The following is a 23,050-nucleotide window of genomic DNA, read 5'->3' as shown; positions in this document are numbered from 1 at the left end:
CATGAGCAACAGAAGGGAAAGTGTTAGACTTTGGAGGGGTCTGGTTTGGAATTCCCATTCCGAAATAGCCAATGGTAGGTAAAATGTTGGACTTTGGAGGTGTTAGACAACAGAAGGGGGAGTGTTTATTATTCTTTTTTTTGAGGGGGGGGCAGAATTATTATTCTCACTCCAACCTGAGCAGCAGTAGGGAAATTGTTGTTCTTTATATGAGTAAGCTTTACAATTCTCACTCCAGTGTAAACAAAAGTAAGAAAGGTGCTAGACTTTGCAGCCGTCAGATTACCTCTTCCAACTCCAATGTAAGCAACAGTAGGGAAGGTTCTGTATCTTGGAGGGGTCAGATTTACTATTCTCACTATGATCTGGGCAACAGAAGAGAAGGTATTGGACTTTGAAGGAGTCATATTTACCATTCCCAGCCCAATGTAAACAAACATAGGGGAAGTGTATTTGGTGATTTGGTAAAAAAATGCTTTTTTTTTGTCGCAAACGGCCCTATTCTGCGAATCCGCCGTTTGCGACAAGAAAAATGGTACATATATCTGGCCACAAACTATTGGAGGGGTCAGATTTACTATTTCAATTTCAGCCTCAGCAGCAATAGTAAGAGTGTGGGGCTTTTGAGGGGTCAGACTTTCTATTCTAATTCCAACTTGAACAGCAAGGAAAGTGTGGGACATTGAAGGGATCAGATATACTATCTTCACTCAGACCTGGCAACAGTAATACGATTGTTAGACTTTTGAGTAGTCAGATCTACTATTCTAACTCCAACCTAAGCAATAAGTAAGTTTTGGGTTTTGGAGGGATTAGATTTACTACTCCCTCATAAGCATCAGTAGGAAAAGAATTGGATTTTGCAGTGGTGAAAACCTCAGCATAGGCAACAGTAGGGAAAACAATAAACTTTGGAAAGTGTTAAAAATATATTTTTATAAACAAATTAAAAAACATCTTTAACCTGAGATAGTTTATATAATCATTAAAACCTAAACATTAAAGCAACAAATACAATTATTGATCAAATTCTATTTAAAAAAAATAAAATCAATCAACACGTTAAAAATACACATAATATAATTCCCATCATAATACCTTAAAATTCAAACAAACACAAAAATAAATTAAATTAATAACAAAAAATAACTATACACCTAATTTATAAATCTAGTTAAACTATAACAGTATTCATGAATACAAAACTTAAACGTATCATAAATATTATACAGATTGATAAAAACAATTAACTAATTGAATAAGCCATCCAATTAACCAATTAAGAAGTAAAATATTAGCATATTGTTAAAATTATATACATTTAAATAAATATTTTTAGAATTGAATACCTGATTAACAAACTAAAAATATAATCTACTGAAAAAGGGGTATTTATAACACTTCAGACATTAATTCCCTACAAGCCCAAAAATCTGCCAAATAATTGAATTTGACATAACATAAAACATCTTCATATTTATTACCAAAACATAAAAAGCAACACTAAAAATTATTAAACACACTTAACATTGAAATAACAACATTCTGTAGCACAAAAAATATGAAAGACCAAACAAAACAATATTCTCACTTTCTATTTTCTGTCCAACAATACCCTTGACATCATAATATTGTAACACAATATTCGTGTCTCACAATATTGTCAATATACAGTATGATGTCCTCATTTAAAACATTGTAAGATGCTGCAAGATTATTGTAAAGCACATGCTGCTTTAGCTGATATTCAAAGAGCCCATAACGTGTTTAAAATGCTATTTTGTTCTCATCCTCACAATAGATTCTGAGGATATTTGGGCTCACATTGTGTTAATAATGCATATAAACATACATTATTACATATGTGATGAACAAAGGAACTCTGAAGAGGGAAACAGAATGCCACATAAAGCCTGTCGCTAAAAGGTATTCAGGGCATGGTTTTGATATCTCAATTATATTTGTTTCTTCAGGTTACATGGGCTGCTGAATTGAATTAATGCCCCTAGAAAATAGCCTGATGGTGGAGTTATACATCATCCTCTTAGGCATCAAAACCAATTGCATAGTCATAGTCAAGGCATTGTTTGGGAAATCCATTAGCAAGCAATGACATTAAGGTGTAGGACAACTAATGTGGGCATAGGCTAGTTAAAAGATTTTTGCAGTTTGCCCACTCAGTTAATAATGGGATAAGTGTTTTAGGAACCCAGGCATTCACAGCATGATGGTGAAATTATCAATGATCAACGTTGAATCAAATCAGTGCTGCTGTGGGATTTTGGAACACATGTAGTCCTGGATTATAGAGGGTTATTGTGTCTGTATTTAAGGAACATTTGTTGACTTTAATGAACTGTATATGTGAATTTACTAACATGAACAAACCCAGGTTATCAGCCTCTTCTAAAACTATAAACGTACCTCTGACTCATTAATCATGTAATGTTGTAATGGCCAATGAACTGTGGCTTGTAGTTATATTAATATTTGTATGTACATTCAGGAAAATTTTGCATATTTAGCTGACTTATTCTCTTCGAACTGTTCATAACATTAAGGCGGTCATTCTGACCGCGGCGGTCGGCGGTCACCGCCCGCCAAGCGGTTCCCGCCGAAAGACCGCTCCGCGGTCAAAAGACTGCGGCGGCCATTCTGGCTTTCCCGCTGGGCCGGTGGGCGACCGCCAGAATACCGCCGGCCGGCCCAGCGGGAAAGCCCCTTCAACAATGAAGCCGGCTCGGAATGGAGCCGGCGGAGTTGCAGGGGTGCGACGGGTGCAGTGGCACCCGTCGCGATTTTTACTGTCTGCAAAGCAGACAGTGAAAATCTTTGTGGGGCCCTGTTAGGGGGCCCCTGCACTGCCCATGCCAGTGCAGGGCCCCCCAGGGGCCCCACGGCACCCGTTCCCGCCAGGCTGGCGGGAAGGCGGTCGGAATCCCCATGGTGGTGCTGCAAGCAGCGCCGCTATGGCGGATACCCTGGGCCAGCGGGAAACTGCCGGCTCCCCTTTTCTGACCGAGGCTTTACCGCCGCGGTCAGAATCGCCCAGGAAGCACCGCCAGCCTGTTGGCGGTGCTTCCGCCGCCCTCCGCCATGGCGGTCATGGACCGCCAGGGTTAGAATGACCCCCTAAATGTCTATTGGCTCAGAAAAGTTAGCAAACTGTTGGGGGCCCACAGATATTTCATATGTAAGCAGGTTGGAGCAGGATGAGCTACTATTCTTAACAACAAGAGAAAAGTCCCATCTCCAGCTAGTGTGGATGCTCCCACATCATACGGCCACACAACTGGTGAGCCCATATTTTAGGATTTGTGCCTTGTCTTGTTCGAGCTAACATTAAGCTTATCTTTTCTATGAGTATGGCCAAATATGGGATACCTGTACCTCCTAAAATTCTTTTGCAACTCCCTACTGAATCAATATTTGAAAGGACTAGCGATCAGAGTGAGTCACAATTTGTGACCTACCTCATTAATATTCATGAGGCAGATTGGTATGCAAGTCCTCTGATTCACAATTTTACAAACCAAGGGTCACATGTTCGAATATTAGGTTTTGCGACTCGCAAATTACGAATCTTAGTGACTGCAATTTGCGAGTTGCAAAACCTGTTGTACAACAATGTCAATTACACTGTTTGCAATTCCCAATTGGGTCGCAAAAGACCTACCTCATAAATACTAATAAGGTAGGTCGCAATTTGCAACCCCATCGGGAATGGCCACCCTCACAGGTATGGTGGCCTGCTGGGGAGAGCAGACCACCATGTCTGTGACTGCTTTTAAACAAAGCAGGTTTTTTTTTTTTTTTTGCCGTCCGTTATCCTTAAAGAAAACAGGATGCATTTCAAAAACAAAAATTAAAAGTTTTCTTTTAATTTTTTTTCAGAGCAGGCAGTGGTCCGTGGGAACACTGCCTGCTCTGAAAAAATATTTTCGCTTACATTCACGTTTGCGAATGGGTTAGCACCAATTTGAAAATGGTGCTTACTGCGATTGTTTTGTGACCGCATTCACGGTCACAAAACAATCCTACAATGCAATGCGACTCAAAATTAGGAATTAGGAAGGGAACGCCCCTTCCTAATTGCGACTCGCAAACCTATTTGGTGATTTGGTAAAAAAATGCTTTTTTTTGTCGCAAACGGCCCTATTCTGCGAATCGGCCGTTTGCGACAAGAAAAATGGTACATATATCTGGCCACAAACTATTAGTACATAGGTTGAATTGTAAAATGGTTTACTAACCTCAAAAATTCTGGTCACAATTTGCAAAGGTAAGAAAAATAAAATAAGATAAGGTAAAAACATAGTCAAAACAATAGTCAATTGTCAGGAGCAGATCCATGAAATCAAATACCCGTTTGTAATCATCATCATTTGAAATGCACATGCTAACAAGAAAAAAACAAAAGAAAAAATACAGAATAATGCTCAGCACAAAGTAATGGCAGAACTAGGCTCCTTGGAAAACTGCTCTTATTGGAATTTTCTGCAAAGCAAATGACTGCAAGGCAACTTCCTACTTCCTTCATATAAATCTTGCAATGACCAATTTATTGCCTTTAGGTTGCAGCTAATTTCCAATTGCTATTTTTGCAAAATGTAAGTGTGGCTTCTAAGTTGGACTAAATTTAACCATGAAGACATGCTGTCCCAGAAGTGACCTTAGCCTGCTGTTCTGTCTGCCTCCAGGGTCATAAAGTGAGAATGGCACTCAGAGCCTCCATTCTTGTCTTCTTTTGTGTGGCATCCACATTGCCATCAATGTGCAAAACTGATCGGGAACACCACTAGTCCCTGAACACCACATGATTTTTTCATCAATATTCTGCAAAAAGCACATGAGGGAGTAAGTGAGGAAGCAGGGCATCTTTTCGACACATAACGGAACTGAGCATTTTACAAAATGCATACAATAACATAACATAACATATAACATAACATAAACTTCCTTTAGTTCACACAAAACATAATTTTGCAGTACATTTTTGAAAGGTGTCTTTGCTACCAAAACCACCAAACTGGATCAAGAACTACTGGACAACTAATTTAACTGCTGGTCATGATGTTATCTCACAGTGAATATATTTGTTTTTTTACATGTAAGCTCTTATTAAGAGCCACAATTGCAATTGCCCCACTTATTAGGTTGAAGCTTGTTGGATCTGGCCCTTTTTGCAGGTTAATCCCCAAACCTTTTGCCTCCATCGTCCTATTTTTTTCTGACCTGCTTTTGTTGGCTATAGAACTCTGAGTACTTTACCACTGCTAACCAGTGCTAAAGTGCATATTCTCTCTGTGTATATTGTACTGGTGATCCTCTTTTCCATGATTAGCATATTTGGTTTACTAGTAATTCCCTAGTAAAGGGTACTAGAGGTGCCCAGGGCCTGTAAATCAAATGCTGCTACTAGGCCTGCAGCATGGATTGTGCCACCCGCATGAGTAGTCCTGTAAACATGTCTCAGACCTGCCACTGCAGTGTCTGTGGCTGTAGTTTTGCACTGCCAATTTGACCTTGCAAGTGTAACCCCTTAGCCCAGAGTATAAGGAGTGGACCCAAAAGCCCAGACATTTAGAGCAGTTCTGGATCAAGAGGAAACTCTGCCAGGGAGAAGAGCTAAAGAGCTGGAGGAGGCGTACTGCCCCTTTGCTGTGTGTGCTTTGCTGGGTTGGCCTGCAGTTTCTGCTTCTGTCTTAAAGAGACCAAAGAATGGACTTTTTAGTGTACCCTGCAAGTGAAGATTCTAGAAAGGCTTCAAGTAGAGCTTGCTTTCTGTTGGAAGTCTCAGAGATATCAAAACAATCTGCTTCATCTGACTACTGCACTGCAAACAGTGTGTTTTGTGCTGCAACAGAAGGAAAGCCACTGCCATGGCATCAACTATGCCACTGCCTGCACCGTGACCTGACACCTCCACACAGAGTCATGCTCCACTTCGCACCACAACCCTGGTCTCACCAACGCTGCCACCTGAAGCTGTTACCGAGCCGCTGCTTGCACCATGACCTGTGGGCCCTGCACTCCACATTACCTTGCTCACACTGCCATCTTGGCATCGACGGCGCTCCACGCTGATACAGATGCCACTGCCTGCACCAATTGTCGTGAGGTATATGATGTGCCATCCTGCACAGCAGCCCCGGTTTACTGACGTCAGCTCCATCGACTCCAGCATAGCCAACAGATGCCCCTGTCTGCATTGCGACCTGTGGGCACCTCACAGAGCCTGCCCCGTGCCGCACCGCCATCTCGGGCCTACTGACGACAGTGATCCAGCAACGACAATGCTGCTGCCTGCACTGTGACTTGGAGACACCGCATGTTGCACCGCCCCACTTCACACCACAGCCCTGATCTCATCGATGGTGCAGGACACCATTACCAAGCCGCTGCCTGCACCATGACCTGTGGGCACCATACGTTGCACCATTGCTCTTTGCACCACAGCCCCTACGCCATCAATGTGAGCGCTCCTGACTTTGTCGTGAGCGTGGAGTTTGATCAGCAACGCGTGTGACTTCAAGGGCCCGATGACCCCTGCACCGACCTCCGGAACTGACACCTGTGACGCCAGGGACGCCACACTCCGGATCTCATAGCGAGGATCGCAATGCCCTGAATTTCCAAGGTGCTGTTTGCGGGTCTTCCCAATACCGTAGCTGGCTTGCGACGCTGTAGCCGGACTGAACTGTTGGATTTGTTGTTCATGATGCCATGATAGCCCCAGATGGAGCTATTGACAGTATTGTTTTGAGTTAATTCTTGCAAAATTCATAGCTTTATTATTGTTTGTTGTAATTTTCTTGTTTTGATCTTGTTTTACACAGATAAATATTGGCTATTTTTCTAAAAGTTATATGGTGGCCTTTTGTAGTGTTCCACTGTATTACTGTGTATTATGTGCAAATGCTTTACACATTACTTCTGAGATAAGCCTGACTGCTCGTGCCAAGCTACCCAGGGGGTAAGCAGTGGTTATCTTAGCTGGGTATCCCCCTTGCCCTGACTAGAGTGAGGGTCACTATTTGGACAGGGTGTAAACTGACTGCTTTACATTGTGCTCATCTTTGATTAGTTATTTTCTTGTCTACTTTATGTGAATGCCTCAAAGTAACATTGCCATCCATATAAGTGCATACTATGAACTGCCCAGCACATTTCTACTGTGCTCCTGGACCTTTCACTTCTCTTTTGCCAAAATATGAACTGAGCTGTGGCCTACAGCCTCTAAAATCGCAATTGTGTAATTAGTCTTTAAATACTACTGACCATTCAACACTAGGATGAGTAAAACCATTGATGTGTGCCTTGTATGTAGGCCACTTTCTACGTTTGCATTGAATAGTTAGTGGCTGCATGCAAATTTACTAAATATTTGATTTAAACATTTGTTTTACATAGGAAATGTTTGATTGAAACGTAAGCATGCAAGCAGCTCTTTGAGTGGTGCTCTAATATCCTAACAGAGTGCTTTTATGGCAGGAAGAGACAGTGATAGAGCTCTTGTCTCCTTGTAAAAATACTCCAATAACTTTAAAATAGCAACATAATGATAACACCTCTGTAGTTTTGGGGTGCGGAGAGGGTGCTGTGTGTTGTCTAACATTACACCAGCAATCATCTGTAAATCTAGAATCAGTAGTATAAGTAATGAGAGATACGTTTTTAAGATACATGTAGGAGATAGCATGTAGCAATTCAATGATGATATTGCTGAGGAGGTGGAAGTGAGCAGGTAATGGGTGCTTTCCCATGTACTTATATAACAAAAGAGACTATGAGAATCATCTTGACCATCAGGACTGTGGATGTCAGCTGGATGTAGTTTGAAATTTCATTCAAAGTTGTAGATGTGTCCTTAAGGTAAACAAGACTGAGTAGGCCTTTTTCTGCACCTAGTTGTTTAAAGTGGTGTGTGTTTTTCTTCTGAAAGCAGGCTAACCTCTGAGATGGTGAGATTTGCAGGATTTCAGAAGAGGGATAGGAAGTTTTGTAGCAGACCCAGGCTTCAGGCAATCTCTGTTTAAGTATGCTAAGACCTCAGTGATGTGGTACATTTCATTGCGTTGGAGGCATCTCAGCTGCTGCATGAAGAAAAGCTTTGAGGAAAACCAGACAATTTTGAGGAGTTGTGTCAGTTGCCATAATCAATATGTAAGAGAACAAGGGCATGGACTGTCATACTGAGGTCATGAATTAAGTGGGAATGCTTACTTTTTTGCAACCGCCATAGAAAGTGAAAGTTCCCATTATTTGTTTTCGCTGTAAATGCCAAAGTGAATAGACAGATTTTGCCTTGTTGGTGATTTCTGAAAGATTCCTATTGACTCCAGAGCAGTAGTCCAGTGTATAATTATGTGTGTTTACTTGTTAGGAGATAGGAGAACAAACTCGATCTTGCCAGCATATAGTTCCAAACATCTCTTGGGCTCCCACATTAGCACCACATTTAATGAGTTTGGTCATATTTTTGGGGATTCTAGAGATCATATAAATATTTAAACAGGGTTTAACATTTTGGGGTGAAGAAGATTAGAGCCAACAGAAAGGGTAAGGAAGATGGGAGCCACGAGTGATCCCTGACTTACAAGAAAGCATGAAAAGGATTATGAGGGTGGCACTGTGCTTGAGACGGGGGTCTGCTTGACTTGCTGCTTTACAAGGCTACTATTTACACATACAATATTGTAGAATGACCTTCCGAATATCTTTGCGTACAATGTCAAATGTTACAACAAGGTACAAAAGAATGTGGAGACAAGAATTTCCTCAGTTCATGAAGTAGATCTAACACATCAGCGACAATTATTAGTTTTTGCACTATGTCCTTGTCTTCAACCACACTGATTGAAGACATGGACATAGTGCAGAGAATGTGAAGATGAACAACTGGTTGATAGTTAATTATACCTGATGTCAGAATTTTCATTTTCAACAAGTGGGTTTGTATGTTTTTATGGAGTTTAACACAATGCAAATATCAAGACTAGGGGTCTCATTACGAGTTTGGTAGTCTTCAAACTGTAAAACTTGCAGTGGCGATCAGGCAGCTACACTCCTGGTGGTCCGACTGCCAGATCAAGACCCCGGCGGACTGACCGCAAGGAGACCACCGCCACACCAGTGCCCATGGCAGCACCAATGTGCTGATCCCAACTTTACTTTCCACCAGCCTTTTCATGACGGTCAAACCACCAATCAAAGATGTCAGAAAGCTAGTGCTGGGGACCACGGGGGCCCTGGCACTGGCCATGAGCAGGCAGTGCTGGTCCCCATGCTGCAGCACCCTCGGACTGTGCACTGTCTGCCATGCAGACAGTGAGTATTCCGAGGGTGCTGGGTGCAGGGCCCCCCGCTCCAGCACCTTCGGATTGTGCACTGTCTTCTATGCAGACAGTGAGTATTCCGAGGGTGCTGGTGTGGGACAGCATTGGCCTCGTATCCCTTAAGGGAGCCAAGGCCAATGCACCACACTGTTTCCACAGGGATGACCATCAGAAACATTGCAATGCAATGTTACCACTGGTTAGCCTGGTGGAAATATCATAATGTATTTGGGGGTGAGGCTATCGGGTTGACGACAGCTTCATCCCTGCAGCTTTGGTGGTCCAACGGCCAGACCATCAAAATCGTAATAAGGACCTAGATGTGCTGACAGAGGTTTTATAGTATATGTGTTTGGAAAAGTATATGCTAAGAAGATAGAAATTGTGCTGGCTAATATGGTCTGCTTCATTAGTGACACCACAATTCAAGTGAAGCACACTCAATTTGTGCACTTTTTTAGACATAAGATTATTATTGTGCCAACTGCCAGATCAGCAGATTCCCTGGCATAATCAGAAATCCTTTTCTGCCACAAGGCGATCTCTGTGCCTTCAGTGCATCCATCGGTGCATTCGGTTTATTGAAGGTCTAAATGTATAACAAAAGGGTACCATGCATTTTTTTTTTCCTCAGCTGGATTTTATGTTTTGTGTTTTGAAAGAATTTGTTTCAGTAAGAAGTTGTTTCAGTAAAATAAAAATAAAACATTCCAGGGTGGCCATACAATGCAGTCCGAGGCAGGGAAATCAAGTGATAGTCGTGCAAACCCTAAATAAGCAGTGTGTTTGCTACTGTGAGCCTGGTAGCTTAGGAGCTGATGAGCTGCCACATCAAAGGTTCTATCAAAGACCCAAAGGCCAGCTTAGTCTCTGCCGCCACAAACATCTCAAAGGAGTGAGGGAACTTCAAAATTGGCAGAGAAGACACCTGCAGAACCAGCCTCGAAACATGACCCACAATTTGGGACATAGAGATGTAGAGAACACTGCAAATATTTTTCTGCAGCACTCAGTGAAGTCTTTGCAGCTGTTTCCAGAGAGATCATATTTTGAGAGTAGGGTTGAAAATGTGATTACAGATAGCACAAACCTTAGTAGCAGACCTAATTTGGGTGATAACTAAAAGAGCTTTTTGTTAATTTGTCTCAGTTCAAAACCATTATCATTGCAGCCTGGCAATTCATTTAATTTAAAATATTGTCTGACTTTTTTTTGCAGCTGAACCAATATGGACTTGTACACTTAGAAAAATGTTTCCTAATGCAATCAATCCTTTGTGAACCCTGGCTGTTGAGTCTTCAATCTGTTTCCCAAATATTTCCTTTTGTGTCTCAATTCTTAATAATTGAAAGTGAATCTGGTTTGTGGTATGTCCACATGGAACAAGGCATGTTTGAACTGGTGATTTAGATTTTTTTTATCTTATACTGCTTTTGTGCTCTGCCCACTGACGTTTGGCACTCATGTGACTATCCCTGCAAATGTTAAATGGCAAGGACATTGATTTAGCAACTTCAGAAGTGGAGTCACACAGAGCATATTCTTCTATGGCAATCTCTTCACCAGTCCATTTGTGAAGATTATAGTCTCCTTTTATACAATTAGGTCAATGTACAGTGTCTAAGTAAGGAGGCATCCCTCGCTTTCTTTTTCCAAAGTTTTGGTTTATCCTGTATTGAACATTTTGCCTTATTTCTGCTTTTCAGCTGCGTTACAGCTTGCCTAAGGTGTACCATTTGATTTACAATGTATAACTAATGTTTAGTATTTAATATATATGGTTTTACAGCATGACTAAGCCACATTATATTTTGATAGTATACTTCTAGTGTATTTCTAGCATAGTATGTTTGTAGTTCCTATGTTATGTAATGTAGGATGACTTTGAACAGATGTGCAAGGAAATTCATCTGATTCTTGTCCCACCATATATCACGGACCACAGGGCTAATTTTCCCCAATTTAAGGGTAAGAAATATTATATAATACAGATTTCTGTGTGCCACAAGAAGATAAGAGATTCAGACCTACCAGAAGTGGCATCAACAACAGGCAGTCTGTGCCAAGGTTGCACTTTTACACTCACAATCTTTTTCTCTCTTGTTCTCCTGGGAACAATGAAATAACAGTGATAAGATTGGCATTGCATAGGCGCAGGCAGAGGGCTGAAAAAAACAAAAGAAATTGGTAGGTTTATGTGGATATCATCTAAGAAGCTCTTTTTTTCGGCAAGCGTTTGGTGCCCTGATTAGGAAGGAGGGGATTCCATCAAAGATTGTCACATATTATGCTGTCAATTTTCAAATGATTTACTTGTGATGCCTTCATTTTAATAAACATAATGTTGATATCTGCATTACATATGTGCATGCATTCTGTATTAAAATTAGATTATCATATTTTACTAAAGCTCTTCAAATTAGGATTTCTTGTGTATGTGCATGTTTTGGGGGAAGTGTTGCTGTTATCTACTAAAATATATATGAATTCCTGACAGTCTCTGGAAGGATCTGATAGGAGTCCAATATGCAATATCACTGGGAATGTTGTGTGAGATACCTGGGACACACACCCTGTCTTTTTCTACCACTTAAGCTAGTAATTTGGTCCATAACTCTGCTTGCTTGGGTACCAAGAAGAATCTACTGGGTTTGGGTTACATCAGTAACATACGTTTTCAAAACAATATCATGCTGGCTAACTTGGGGGCTAGGTATTTTGGTACCCTTAGCCGCCCTACACATACATGACTCGGAAAATGTGAGTGCTTCTGCAGAACAAGATATGTCAATAGTGCTTTTAGACAACTCTGAGGTAGTGACAATAGTACACCAAATCTTTAAGCAGCATCTGAGCAGGACTCTTTCTAACGAACACATTCAGTAAGGAACATTGGATAGACACGTAAAGTCTCTTGATAGCGTTTATGTGTAGAAATACAGATTGAGGGTGACATATTGCATGTCATAAAAGTTGTTTTGTGGTGACATTTGTCATATTTTTTGATTGTCATCTAGGCTGAAAGACAATTGGCTCTAAGTCATCTTGACTAAAAAAACAGTTTAGCCCCTAACCTTTTAAAGGGACACACCTCTTAGTTCCTGGAGAGGTGCTAATATTTGAAGTGTTTCCCTCCCTGGTGCTGGGGGATCTCAGGAATGCATATGCATGTCACTGGGCTTTGAAACAAGCTCTGTCGATCTATAGAAAGAAAACAGAGTGGCATAAAGACTCTGTACCCCAGGTGATATGATATAAAACAAGCTTTGGCATTATATTGAATTCAAACATCAAGGCATAAAGACTCATGTGTCATATGTGAGTCCTTTTCAAAGTCAACCACAAGTTCAGTTTCAATATCTATTCCAGCCAGAGATGAAGTAATGTATAAAAGCAATCTTGACACAATTACAGTATCAGGGAATGGTAGTGCCTTGTCATTTAACAATGAGCATCTAACTCTTCCCACTGCTTAAGCCAGAACATTCAAATGGAATTGTATTGGACTATAGGTCCCAGGCCCAGTTCTCCCTGTGCTGCTAAATTGCTCATGATCCTGTCTTCTCCTTGCTTTCCTCCAGTTTTTTAAGTGCCTTCTACTTTCCTTTACCCCATTCTCACTGATTTTGTCTTGCTTTTCCCCCTATTTTTGTGTACCGCTCCTTGCTTTTCTCTCATTTTCACTGTTTTCTCCTTCCCATTACTCATGTGCCCACAACTTGCTTTACCCTAGCTTTCACTCCTTTCTCCTTAATTTATCCAACATTTTTAGTGTGGCTTCTCCTTGTTTTCCCCAATTTTCACTGACTTCTTCTTGCTTCTTGATTTTTCCCCCATTTTTTGTGTGTCTCTCCTTGCTCTTCCCTCATTCTAACTGCTCTCTCCTTATATTTTCCCTTGTGTCTTTGAGTGTCCTCTCCCTGCTTTTCCCCTGTTTTTTGTGTGCCTTCTCCTGGTTTTTCCCTCATTTTCACAGCTTTCTCCTTTCCCCCACTTTTTATTTGCCAGCTCCTTGCTTCACCCTTGTTTTCACAGATTTTTCCTTGATTTTCCACTATTTTTGTGTGCCTTCACCTTGCTTTTTTCCCTGTTTTTTGGTGTGCCTCTCTATGATCTTCCCTCATTCTCACTTCTTTCTCCTTGCTTTTTTCCCCATTTTTTGAGTGGGTTCTCCTTGCTTTTCCCTTGTTTTCACTGATTTATCCTTACTTTTCCCTCCATTTTTTATGTGCCTTGTCCTTGATGTTCCCTCATTTTCACTGCTTTTTCCTTGCTTTTTCCCACGTTTTTTGTGCGCCATCTCTTTGCTTTTCCCTCATTCTCACTTCTTTCAACTTGCCTTTCCCTCGCTTTTTGTGTGCATTATCCTTGCTTTTCCCTTGTTTTCACTGCTTTCTCCTTGCCCCACCTCCCCCCACTTTGTTTTGTGCCTTATCCTTGCATTTTCCTCATTTTCACTGCTTTCTCTGGGACCTGCAGGACCCTGGGTACCCTATAGGTTAATTAGCCAGACCTTACAGATCCTGATTAATTGACAGATTGACTGATGTATAATTTTGAATTCCAACATGTATACACATGATGCAAAAAGCTCACAGTTTTAGACTGATGAGACGTTTGGTTAAGAAAATATATTAGATGACTTTGAACACTGGTAATGATTTCTTTAGTCAGAACATCACACTTGAATCACAATATTTGTCCTCCTTCACATTCGACGGTGTCCATTCTGTGCATATAAAATTGCACCAGAGATATGAAAATTGTCGGGCAGTTTCACAGTAAGAATAATGGAAATTTTTCAGGACAATCAGAATATGGTGCTGTCTACCAATGCCATATACATTGCTGACAATAAATTGTATATACACATAGACCAGGTGGATAGAATAGCTCAGGTAAAAGACTCGTTTTCATAAACCAAAGTCTGCATATCTTATTAAGGCAGGAACCATCCAGTCAAAGCAGAGGATTTGTGTCAGATTTCTTACAGAAATGTGCTCTATTTATAGCCTCCAAATGCATTGAGAAGTATGCAAGCCTTTATGGAGTTCTTCAATGTTGGGAGAGCTTGTTTGACACATTATTCTAAGCCAGCTTGGGGGTTATCACAACTTTGGAGGAGGTGTTAATCCGTCCCAAAAGTGACGGTAAAGTGATGGATATACCACCAGCCGTCTTACGAGTCCATTATATCCTATGGAACTCGTAATACGGCTAGTGGTATATCTGTCACATTTGAGACAGATTAACACCTCCTCCAAAGTTGTAATAACCCCCCTAGTCTTTTATATGATTTGATGAGGCCCCTATTTCCTGAGAAGAATTAGATGACCACACAAACGGCTATTCAACATGGACTGCAAGCAGAGTTAGACAAGAAATATCTCTAGACAGTTGACAATAAGAAAGTCCTAGTAGTTTGCTCCTAGCATTTCTGACTAAATGTAGGCAATATACATTGGGGACTGGATGATCCCATAGCTTTCAAATCACATTTGTATTCTACAGCAGAGAAATTATTTACTCTATCTGAGAAAACATCATGGCTTTGAAGACAATCATTTTGAAGGAGCATTATCTGGTACAGGACAACAGATTTGTTAGTTTCACATGTACCCACATTAAACATGACTACTAAAGCAAGCATCCCTAATGATGTAATATTACAGACTCCTTGCATACTACCCATAAAGGCATATACAAGCTTGTTTTAGACGGATGGACCTGCATAGGCTGTGACTGGAAATAAAAATACTACTCTGTGGCTGGGACTGCAATGTAGGGAGTTTTTCAAGCTGTAGACCTCATGGCACTACAAGCTCACACTAAACCATTTGCTGATTCAACTGCACAAATAGCTTAGATTCATGTCCTTCTCCTCAAGGCTGTCATTAGTTCCCAGAATTATAGTGACAAATTTGCTTCTCTGTCTCCAATAGTAAAATGTAGATCAATCCGATTTGTGGGTAAATGGATCTAGGGATTCAAAAGGTAAATCGATAAAGGTTAAACAGTTTTGGGGAATGGTGGCCATCCTACACAATAAGCTACACTTGGCCCAAGTACAATATGTGATGGTGCATAAAAGTGAAAGGATTTACATTAAAGAGAACTGTGCAGTTGATTCAGTTGCAAAGACAGCAGTGCAAATACCCATGATTGTTGTTGTAACTCAATCTCAAACCAAGATTGATGAAAATATTACGATGGCCATACAGGCAACACTGAAAGGAGATAAGCTCATTGAAGGATTCCCCTCTAAATAGTCCTATAATCTCATCAATGTTGCCATAGTTTGACTATGAAACAGAAGGGATATAAATATTCCCAATCAAGCAGTTAGGTTAGATGAAACAAAACACTTTATGAGGTATTAGTTTTCACACCACTATTACTGCTATTATATAAGTAAGACAACAATGATATTGCTGACCATCTTTACCAAAGGTGCTAAAATATTTATAGCAATGCACCATTTCTTGGCAAATGAAGTCCTTTAGTGCTGTAAGACTCATAATATCTGAAAAATCCTTCGACCAGTTGCCAAGTGTCAACAGATATATAATTATATATTTGTTTTGATTGATTCATGTTCTAGATTTTTGTGTCTTTGGCCACAAACGACTGCCATTGCTTGCACATCCATAAAATAATTGCAGTGCTTAGGGTGTGGGGGTGGTGGGGATACTTGGATGTGGAAGGGGCACATTTCGGTTTGGGCTTGGGAGGGGTGACTTTGGTGCTGGGAGGGGTGGATTTCTTGCTGGGTGGAGGAGCAGGGGAAACACCAGAGGGGCACCCAAGGAATGGGAGGTGGAAGGGCCTGAGAGGGGCAAGGGGACACATCAGTGGGGGAGGAGTAGGGAAGAGGTCAAGGGCAGCAAGGAAAATGTTTTTACATGCACAGGGGTGGTCACATGATTGAGGGTTGGGAGTGGAGGTACAGGGAGTGCTTGTCTGATGTGATGGTGTGCTGTACTGGGATGCTGGTGTGTGCAATGTTTGCATGTGTGTGGTGGGTGAATGTTGGGTGGGTGAGTGGGTATGTGTGCATTGATTGGGAGGAGGGGGCAGAGATGCAGGGAGAGGGAATGGGAGATTTGTGAGTGAATGTTGCAGTGGAGTGTGCAAGTGAGGTGGATGTGCTGCAGGTGGCAGAGACGGTAGTCGTGGTGAGTGCACATGTTTTTTGTCGGTTATGTGTCTGTGAGTTTGTTGTTGTGGAGATTGAGGGTATGACAGGAATTATAGCAGGACCAGTGGGTGATGATGCAGTGCTGGCAGGTGTGAGTAGAGATGTGACAGTAAGGGAGGAGGTGGTGGGGAAGTGTCTGTTGTTGTGTCTGTAGATGTGTGTTGTGTGCATGCATGCCTGTGTGAACGTTTGTGATACCTTTGACTGTCTTTGCGCACCTTGTCTGTTGTAATGGGTATATGCTGGTCTTTAGGTGTGCTTCGGATGGTTGTAGGGAGAGAGAGGTTGTGGATTGGGAACAGGTAGCTGGAGGGGCGAAGGAAAATGAAGGGACACTGGCTGCCATCAACGAGGGGGCCAGAGCCTGAAACGATCTCTGTAGACCAGAAAAGGCACTGTGAATGCCTTCCAGGAACGTATTGGACTGCTGCATCTGGGATGCCAGTCCCGGATGGGTTTCACAATGGTTGTCTGCCCCACGGAGATAGACCTCAGGAGGTCAACAACCTCCTCATTGAGGACAGCTGGGCTGACTGTGGCAGGGCAGAGGTGCCTGCAGTGAAGGAGATGTCCACCCTCCTGGGTGAGTGGGCACTGGTAACTGGGTGGGGTGCTACAGGAAGGGGACGGTGCTGGAAAGGGGGGGTGGCAGACAAAGTTGGTGCTGGGGTGGTCCCAGATGGGTCTGTCACCGCCAGGGAGCTGACATCGGACAAATAATCTGTATCAGATGTGTTGGTAGCTCCTGTCTTCCCCGTGGCGCTCCCTTCACCCTCTGTCCCACTGGTCCCCTCGGGTTCACTGGTGTCAGTCTCCTGGGTCCCGTGGGATGTTGCATCCTCACTCACCGGTGCCCTTCCTCCTTTACCAGATGATGCTAATGCACACATAGACAGAGGAGGAGAGGTGAAGAAACAGAAAGGGAGGAAATTATGATAACTCACACATGCACTTCACATACACACAATGCAGATTACAGTCTCTGTTGGGGAAACAAGAGACCATTTAGCAATCATTTACAATTGAGTCATGCAAGTGATACCGAAACTCATCTCAAGCCTGCAGCCTAAACACCTGAATGAAGACCACTACATGCCTATCAACTGCCTAAATGATTTATCCAACAATTCAACCCAGAAACATACCCAACCACATGTCATCCATTACGGGATGATACAAATCTGAGCACAGAGGGACTAAGGACACTAACTAACTGACATGAATGTGTGGAGTACATGTGGTACAGAGGTCCATTGATGTATCAAGTGAAGCAATTGCAATGTTCACGTAACATGCCTGTCTTTACCCATATACAGGACTGTACATTCCCTAAATCACATCAGACCACGTAACTTCCAAGTCCAGTGTGACTCACAGTACACAACCATGCAGTAGTCACCTGACAGTCAACACTTACCCCCTTGTGGTTGCTGTGCTGCCTTGAAGCGCCCTTCCAACTCTGGGTAGGCCACTGCCAGTATGCGGGCCATTGGGGGGTCAGTGTCTCACGGGCACCCGTCCCACATTAGGAGGCTGTCCCCAGCTGGGCCTCTGAAGTCTTCAGGGCCCAGTGTCTCAGGTCCTCCCAACACTTCCTTGGTGATGGCTCTCTATAACCCTTTTTTCTGGTGGGTGCTGACCTGCATGGGAAACATTCTGACAATGGGGGACATGATGTAAATGATACCAATACAGCAGTAGCCTTTGACGACACACAATAAACACAGACCATGCACACTGCCAATATCCCACACATATCATGTGCATGCTAAACACCTGATCAGTCATGACATGTCAATGTGCACACACAAACATCCTCAAACACCACCAGACAAGTGGGACAAAGGACGTTGTACTGACTTGATGCCCTGGAGCACAGTACAACTGCTCAGACAGGGGTATGACCTCTTCCACCAGTTTCTCAAGTTCATTCGTAGTGAAGGCTGGGGCCCTATCCCCTGCAGTGCGTGCCATCGTTGCTTCAAGATACAGGACACAGCAGCGCATGAAGTGGAGGCCCCTACAAAATGGCGGTTAAGACGGCAGCAGTCATGACCGTCACTGCTGGTGGTGATCGTCATTGGTCCCAGTCTCCCATAGATGTCAATGGTAACCAATGAGGAACTGCACAGTGGTTCAGACCGCCTTCCAGCATGATGGCTTCCGCAGGCGGAACAAGGTCACTTCCAGCTGTCCAATTGATGCCGGACAGGCGGATGCCATATTAGTCTGTAACATGACCGTCCTGAGTTCACACTGCGTAACTACCTGCATGTCACCACAAATAGATATATTAGGTCACACATTGTGGATAATGACACATGTAGTGAGTGTCTGGTGACATCACCACACTTGTCACAACAGTTGTCAGCATATATTATCAGTATAGTGGAACACATGGAAGGTGTACGTGTACATGTCCTCTATACGTCCATTGCCTGAGGGATTATTACAGTAATTATGAAGATGGCGGTAAACACTGCACTGCCAGCGGTCACTATAACTACCGACAACAGGCTGGAAATCCAGACCGCCAAATAATGAAGCACATCAGAAACAAGTAGCAGTCCATCCACACACCACCATTTTTGTAGTCCCAATGAGGACGGAGGAGGCAGCCCACAGGCCGGCAGAAAGGACCTACCTGCCCACCAAATAATGAAACACCAGACGGCCAGCAGTTCTGGGGTGGGACCTACCGCCAGACAAACCGTGGTGGAAATGAACAATATAAAAGGAAACACTCACCGGAGGCACACAGAACACGCCGACGCAGACATGGAGCGAGAGTTGGAAATAATGCCAGTGCTACTCCTTTCCATATTCCATCAGGACCGTGACCATCAACGAAGACGACAACTGTAAGTACCGCAGCCTAGCACACTTGGGAAGAAAGGGCACAGCTACACACCCACCCCACCCACCCTGCAACACACTCCCAACCCCTCCCACATCCCAAGTCATACATAAAAAAACAAGATGTACCTACCAGACAAAAGGCAGCAAAGACCTGCACCAAAATGCACACCACACCCCCACAGTGAAACGCTGAATAACATCACAATACTGTGCCAACAGCACCACTGGGCACTAAAATGTTATTCAAATAAAAATAGTATTGCCCAAATAAGGCCATTGGCCAGTCCATGTGAAAGTCCCTAAAGGGCCAATATAAGCTGAACTTGACTCCCATATGTGCAAAGGGTACTCCAATGGAAAGGGGCATCAATGGGGCAGCCAGGCACCTCAGGGAACAGGGGCAGAGGGTAGCGGGTGTGGGGACTTAGGTCTGGAAATGGGGGGTCTTGGGCTTACTTTTTGGAGGTGGAGGGGGTTTGGACTTGCCCTTGGAAGGAGGGGGAGTGGGCTTGGACCAGGTTGTGGCAGAGGGACCGGGAGCAACATGGGGGCTCTTCCTCCCTGGGGAAGGGGTACGGAAATGGGAAGGGTGTACTGGGGCAGATGTGGACGAGGAAGGAGTGGACTGGGCAAGGGCATGGGCACGTTTAGGGACAAGACGGGGTGGGCCAGTAGGTTCAAACAGGTCAACAGTGATTAGGAAAAGCTTCTTAGGTGCAGTTGGAGGGGATTTGGAGGCAGGTCTGGGAGTTGAGGTTGAAGGAGTGCTTGTTTCAAGTGTAGGTGTGCCGGACGTGGATGCAGGTACCTGTGTAGTATGCTTATGTGTAGTGGATGTGTGTGTTGTGGATGTCTGCGAATGTTTGAGTGTTTTGGGAGGAAGGAGGGTGGACACAGTGGGAGAAGACAGGCTGCCAGTGTAGAGGGATGTTGCCTGGGTGTCTGCAGGTCTGGTGAGTGTGCTGCAAGTGTCTGTAAATGTAGTCATGGTGAGTGCAGGTGTGGTGTCAGTGGTGCATGTCTGGATGTCAGATGTTGTGGTGACTGCAAGAATGTGGACAGCAGGAGTGACTGAGCATGCAGTGCATGTGGGTGTGCATGGTGAGGTGACAGGCAGGGTGGCGGGGAGGTTGACACATTGTGGGAAGTGGATGTTGTTGTGTGTGCTATTTGATGTTGGGTGTGTGCATGCCTGTGGTGGGAAGTGTGGTGCTTGTGTTTTTCAGTGTGCTTCTTGTGTGTTGATCTGTGTGCATGGCTGTCTGTATGTGTGCTTGGAATGGGTGAAGAGAGTGGGGTGCTGGAAGGGGTGGAGGTGGTGTGGGGAACAGAAAGACCAGGGACACTGGCTGCCGTCAAAGAGGAGCCTAGAGCCTGAAAAGAACTTTGTATGCCAGACATGGCACCGTGAATGGCTTCCAGATGTGCATTGCATTGATGCATCTGAGATGCTAGCCCCTGGATGGCATTCCCGATGGTTGTCTGCCCTACAGAGATGGTTCTCAGAAGGTCAATACCCTCTGGTATGGGGGTAGCAGAAGATGGCAAAGAATGGGTGGGCCCAGTAGGGTCCGCCACCACCAGTGAGCTCCCATCGGAGGAGGTGTCGGAGTCACTACCTCCAGTGGTACTTGCCTTCCCTTGGTACTCCCGTCGCCCTCCAACCCACTGGTCCGCTTGGTGTCAGTCAACTTTGCCCTCTTGGAACCGTGGGCTGCTGCATCCCCACTCGCCAGTGCCTCAGCTCCCTTGCCAGATGATGCTAATGTACAGAGGGACACAAGAGCACAGGGGTGGGGAAACAAAACAAGGGAGAACTATGTCAAATCCAGAATATATGTAACCTTTGGCTCACACACACCCCCACCCAGGTCACGCATGTACCCTCAGAACAAACAACATATATTATGAATGTGCCCCTGAATAGTGGACATGACCCCAGAATACACCAAATAACCCTTATGAAACACAAACCTGATGCACTGTGTAAAGTACACCCATAAGAGACCATGCCCAGCCAATGCACTTACAAGTCCATAAGGCAACAATGAATACCAGATGACAGAAAGGGGACCCCTCATAGGCCTATAGAGCCTGCCAAAACTAACTCTTACACCATCCCAAGGACTTGAAGGGGGCAGGACTGCAGGGACATAGCTGTCTAAGTGCCTGGCACTACACTGCATACATCCCACAGCTCCTAAATTCATCCATCACAGTGGTATCACAACAGTGTTGCTACTCACCCACTTGTGGCTGCTGTGCTGCCTTCAAGCGCCCATCCAGATCCGGATGGCCAACGCCAGTATGCGGGCCATGAGGGGGATCAGGATCCGATGGGCACCCCTTTCTCGTTGGGAGGCCTTCCCCAGCTGGGCCTCTCCGGTCTCCCTGGTCCAGTCCCTTAGGTCCTCCCACCGCTTCCAGCAGTGGGTGCTCCGCCGGTTGTAGACCCCCAGGGTCTGCACTTCCTTGGCAATGGCTTACCACAGGGCTTTCTTTTGATGTGTGCTCACCTGCATGGGACACACAGAGCAAAGAAACAGACGTCAGTATGGGTACACTCTATACAAATGCCATGTCATTCCATATGGTACGGCCATTATTGACATGCATTTGTTCAACTTACAGGCAGAACGTGCCAGACAAACAACGGCTGGACAGTCACACATCGAACACACATACATAATAGGCATCTGCCACAATCACATACATCTATGGATGACAGTTGGCAACTCACCTGCTCCTCTGGTCGCCCATACAACTTCGCATACAGGGATACGACCCTGTCCACCAGCTTCTCCAGCTCCTCCACGGTAAAGGCAGGGGCCCTTTCCCCTGTAACATGCACCATCTCATGGACCAGAGTCAGGACACAGCAGCACATGCAGTGGAGTACCACCCTTCATGTGATTCAGGAGTCAAGTGTCAAGGGTTTGTTAAAATGGTGTAGGTACCGCAGCGGTGTGCTCCATCACCGCCGGCGGCGATCATAATTGGCCAAGGTTCCCCATTGACAACCATGTAATCCAATGATCAGGTGCACGGCGATGAACACTGCCTTCTGCCATGACGACAAAAGCCAGTGGAATGAAGTCACTTCCACTCTATCATACCTGGATGGCAGGAGGCTGCCATTTTGCTATCACTACATCTCCATAGCTTGGCCAGGTGCCTCATCCAGGGCCCCAATCGCTCTCCCTTTCGACGCTTGCTGACATGATTCTATAGCCCTTACATGTACCCATCTTTGGAAGTGTGTCCACACTGTGATGCCTTTATGACAGCGTAACCTCAGCACACATTTGCCTGACAGTGTACCTCATTCTTTCCGCTTGTGTGTTACCTACGTGACATATTTTGAAAACGTACAGTGACATTATGGGATGCAAGTGTATGGTGACACACAGAATGTGTTCCTTCCTCCCTCATAGGTACAGACCCATGTGGCGAGGGAGGGCCCCATCCCCTGGTAGATCTGGAAACTATGGAGGAACGTCACATCATTATCACCTACAGACTCAAGAGAGTGACCTCTGTGCATTGATGGATCCTGTCCTGAAACTGGTAAATCGAATTCAGCATGCCATCCCTACAACTGTGCAAGTGCTATCTGTGTTCCATTTCTTGGCTACGGGCTCATTTTAGGTGTCAG

This window comes from Pleurodeles waltl, chromosome 1_2, assembly GCF_031143425.1.
Source record: "Pleurodeles waltl isolate 20211129_DDA chromosome 1_2, aPleWal1.hap1.20221129, whole genome shotgun sequence".
NCBI classification, from domain to species: domain Eukaryota; kingdom Metazoa; phylum Chordata; class Amphibia; order Caudata; family Salamandridae; genus Pleurodeles; species Pleurodeles waltl.
Note: the sequence above shows the minus strand (reverse complement) of the source record.